This window comes from Macrobrachium nipponense, chromosome 8 (assembly GCF_015104395.2).
Source record: "Macrobrachium nipponense isolate FS-2020 chromosome 8, ASM1510439v2, whole genome shotgun sequence".
Classification (NCBI taxonomy): domain Eukaryota; kingdom Metazoa; phylum Arthropoda; class Malacostraca; order Decapoda; family Palaemonidae; genus Macrobrachium; species Macrobrachium nipponense.
This window is the reverse complement of record NC_087203.1, coordinates 75,552,405-75,557,404: the sequence shown is the minus strand read 5'-3', so window position 1 is coordinate 75,557,404 and position 5,000 is coordinate 75,552,405. Positions and strand designations below refer to the sequence as shown.

The following is a 5,000-nucleotide window of genomic DNA, read 5'->3' as shown; positions in this document are numbered from 1 at the left end:
GATGTACAGAAAACTCGATTGAGCAGAAGAAACTTCGGTGTATTTTTTATTAGTTAGTTTTCTGTAAAAGAAAACTATTGAGATGGTTATGTTTCTGTCTATCCGCACTTTTTCAGTCCGCCCTCAGATCTTAAAAATTCCTGAGGCTAGAGGGCTGCAAATTAGTATGTTGATCATCCACCCTCCAATCATCACCCATACCATATTACAGCCCTCTACCCTCAGTGGTTTTTTTTTTTTTTATCTTATTTAAGGTTAAAATTTACTATTATCGTACGTCTGGCAACGCTATAGGGCAGGCCACCACCGGGCCGTAGCTGAAATTTTCATGGGCCGCGGCTCATGCAGCATTACACCGAAAGGCAGGGCTATTTTCGGTGGCCTTGATTATACGCTGTAGCGGCTGTACAGAAAACTCGATTGGCCGAAGAAACTTTTTACCTGTTTTAAGATGATAGTGAAGAAATAAGCTTACAGTTTTTCCATCAGTGAAAATATCGTTTATTCTTTAAATCTAGCGTTAATGAACAGTGATCATCTCCATCCCTTGTAGTATGCCTGGTATGGAATAATATATAGTTGCTTTTTCTAATCTTGTTACAAAGGGACGATTGCTCACTCCATTTTCATGCCGAGTGCTCTCCGATTCTCCCTTTTATTCAAGGGGAAAAGAAACAGCCTTTTATGTCACGGTCGAGTCAACTCGTTGGCTTGTTAATTCCAGCGTAGCCTACTGAGGGGAATCCCGTTTTAATGAGGGTTAATTGACGGTAAAAACGGTATTTAAGACGAGTGGTTGTTTTTATGAAACGCCTGAGAGATGCCCTGTGATATTTGTAAGCGCCATTAGTCTTGCTTTATTTTTCGAGATATATTATTATTATTATTTAGAGGACGAACCTTATTCATATGGAACAAGCCCACCAAAGGGGCCATTGACTTGAAATTTAATTTTCCAAAGAGGATGGTTTTCATTTGAAAGGAGCATCAGAAGGTAGTATGAAATACAGAAAGAAGAGATAAGTTATTAGAAAACAAAAGATAAACTAGGAGTTTAATAAATCTATAGATTAAAATCGTAAGTTATTAGAAAACAAAAGATAAACTAAGGAAGTAATAAACCTATAGATACGAATCTAAGTTAATTTTAAGATACAAGAATTGCTGTAGGGTAGTCCCCGTATGGGGATAGTGCTGTTAGTGGAGACCTCATGCGGTGCACTGTAGGCATTACTTAAGGTTCTTTGCAGCGTGCCTTTGGCCCCCAGCTGCAACCCCTTTCGTTCCTTTTACTGTGCCTCCTTTTATATTCTCTTTCTTCATCTTACTTTCTACCCTCTCCTAACGCTGATTCATAGTGCAACTGCAAGTTATTCCTCCTATTACACCTTTCAAACCTTTTAGTGGTGTCAGTTTCCATTTCAGCACTGAATGACCTCATAGATCCCAGCGCTAGGCCTTTGGCCTAAATTTTAAATTCATCGTAACTGTAGGTAGAATGCATTGCATCCTCGTTTGAACTTTTTGCTTAGTCACGCAATGGTTATTCTCCCTGTTGTTTCTTTCTTCTATTTAGGGACATTCTGCTGTGGTGAAGTTTCTCTTAAGAGTTAATGATTTTATTTTGGCTTGTTCATGTGAGTTTTAGAGGCATCGAGTAATGACTATCTGACCTCATTAATAGCATTTTTTTACTTCAATTTGCTGCTACTAATCTCATTTAAATTCAACTCGCCACATTTTACTTAATTTATTCTAGGCGCATACATTTGCATTTCATGGATATATTGATATCAGTTTTGTTCATTCCTTGTAAAGTTTTACCTTGTCTTAATTCGTACTCAATTTCCTCTTTACCATAGTCCGTGCATAAACTGTGCACTCCATTGGAATAATAATAATAATAATAATAATAATAATAATAATAATAATAATAATAATAATAATAATAATAATAAAGAACTTCTGCTGCAAGAAATACGCTTAAATATGAACATTGACGAACTGTTGACCATTATTGACGTGCAGGAAAAGCGAATTATATGAAAAATTGATAATACTCCGTATAAAATCAGTTCGCATAATGCAGCCATCTCATTCAACGTAACGTGTTTTGAAGGAGAGTCTTTCTTCTCTGATGATAATAAGTGGGGTCCTTCTTTCTGTATTTCCCTTTACCTTATCGTTCCTAATAAACCACATTCTTTGGAGGCTTGAATTTCAAGTCAATGGACCGTGTGAGCTTGTTCCATATGAATAGGTTTCATCTTCTTCTTCTATAATAATAATAATTAATAATAATACTAATAATAATAATAATGATAATAATATTCCACATAACTTTCTTGTTTCCTTGATATACTAATTACTTCATGAAAACATTAAATCCAAGCGGGAGAAATACGGAGAAACCCTGTCTTTTCAAGTAGTATTTGAACCAAGCTTATTACCCTAGAGTGAGGGAGCCAATACCCACAATGCCACGAAGAAGGATGAGATCTTATTTCATCTCATACTTGTAGGTATCTGTCTGGTTGAAAAACGTTTTTATTATAAGCTGAAATCGACCCACCTTCGATACCAAGACATTGTGTTTTTCCGGTTTCTACTTATGAGCTGATTGTGTGTGTGTGTATATATATTAATATATATATATATATATATATATATATATATATATATATATATATATTGTAATGATCTCGTTATTAGAAACCAGCAGGTTCAAAATAAAAACAAGAAATTGGGCTGGAATAACTGACGAAAGACAAGACAGATCAAGGAGGAGGAGTGAAAAAAACACAAAAATAACCTTAATATTAATTAATTTACAGGTTAAATTTACAATTGAGACTAGGTTTTGGGTGGTGTACAAAGTGATAGTTTACCAAAATAATCAATAAATCCATGTAATCAATAAATAAACTATATAAATAAATCAGTAATGAACATAGCACTAAACCAGACCCATACACTTGCTCGACACACCACAATAAGTATAATGATGCAAATCACTAACATCATTTTCAGAGCCATACACTTGCTCGACAACAAAAATGAATTTGAATAAAAACAGGCAATCACACTAACAGCATAGATAATAATAACAATAACATAAGAGGGCAGCACGATCTAGAAGAATAAACAAGACATAATACCCAAGTAGCAAAATAATCAGACAAATTCAAAAGAATTGTCGAAGACACAGAAACGGACGAGTCCTCATCTTCCCGTAGAAGTCAGTCCTCCCGTTGAAGTCGTCACAAATGACTTGCAGCTGCTCCAATACTGCCATGCTGCTGTTGCCTTCTCTGCCGAGGTTTCCCAGAACCTCACAGATCGCCATCCAGAACCTATCTACAGCTGTCACTCACGCCACGACAAAAGTAACCTCGTCACAATGACGATAAACAGTGGCCGGTAAGAGAAACAATGCAACAGTCGTTACAATATAATATATATATATATATATATATATATATATATATATATATATATATATATATATATATATATTGTAACGATTAGTCGTTATTTGTTTTAAACAATCGTAATGATTGTTTAAAATTAATAACAACTAATCGTTATAAATATATATATATATATATATATATATATATATATATATATATATATATATATAATATATATTCTTTAACTACAGATACCTCTTAACTTCTCGTATTCATTACTCTTTTTAGTGACCGTAACACTTAAAAATATTTAATCAGACCTGGAAATATGTGGAAACCCTTATCCTTCCAGGTGGTGTTCAACTTCACGTACTTAGAGGATATGTAAGGTTGCTGTAGTAAAATTGTCTGAATTCGACAGATATATGTAAATATGACCTTCAATGTCGTAAAATCAGACCCCATTCGTAAGATTATTGATTACAAACATGCAAGAATTTATTCCCATTTCTTACCATTTATTTCCATCTCCCGGATGCACATTCCCGAACTGTAACCGAGTACCGAGACCTTCCCTGAAAAAATCGGGACGCCATATCTTAAATACTAACCATAGAATTTTCTTGAAGGTAATCTCAATATGTTTCCCCACACACAAATTACCTTGTTTTTTATTAACATAACCTAATTTAACCTAACATAGGGGCATGGAAAAAAAAAAGGGCTGGTTCAATACTAGTATACATCTCGTGAATTTGCTTCCCGCCCTGACTTCAGGATTAATAGTCAAAAACGTATCCGAAAAAGTGTGTGGGATTCAACAAGGGAAGAGGTATATTTGGCATTATATTAAGAGTGCATGTGTCACGCATATGCGTCCAAATGATTTAATAATAATAATAATAATAATAATAATAATAATAATAATAATAATAATAATAATAATAATAATAATAATAATAATGTGAAAAACGAGACCATAAACCACATAGCAAGCGAATGTCCAGCACTTGCACAGAACCAGTACAAAAAGAGGCATGATTCAGTGGCAAAAGCCATCCACTGGAGCCTGTGTAAGAAACACCAGCTACCTTGCAGTAATAAGTGGTACGAGCACCAACCTGAAGGACTGATAGAAAACGATCAGGCAAAGATCCCCTCTGAACTAATCGATCTCAGAACAGATAGGGTGATACGTGCAAATAGACCAGACAAAACCAAAAAGAAAGTATCACTCATCGATGTCGCAATATCTTGGGACACCAGAGTAGTTGAGAAAGAAAGAGAAAAAAATTGGTAAGTATCAAGACCTGAAAATAGAAATAAGAAGGATATGGGATATGCCAGTGGAAATTGTAACCATACTCATAGGGACACTAGACACGATCCCAAGATCCCTGAAAAGGAACCTGGAAATATTAGATGCTGAGGTAGTTCCAGGACTCATGCAGAAGAGCGTGCTCCTGGAAACAGTAAGAAAAGTGATTGATTCCTGAGGAAGCAGAATTCAACCCAGAACCCCACACTATAAAACCACCTAGTCGAATAGTGTGGCTGATAGACCAAAATAAAAAAAAATACATTATC

The 5,000-nt window shown here is 35.0% G+C and overlaps 1 protein-coding gene across 1 annotated transcript in view; it reads left to right on the top strand.

Annotated features, from left to right (window-relative positions):
- Positions 1-5,000, top strand: part of LOC135222855 (probable 3',5'-cyclic phosphodiesterase pde-5) — a 411,879-nt gene that overhangs the window by 320,551 nt on the left and 86,328 nt on the right.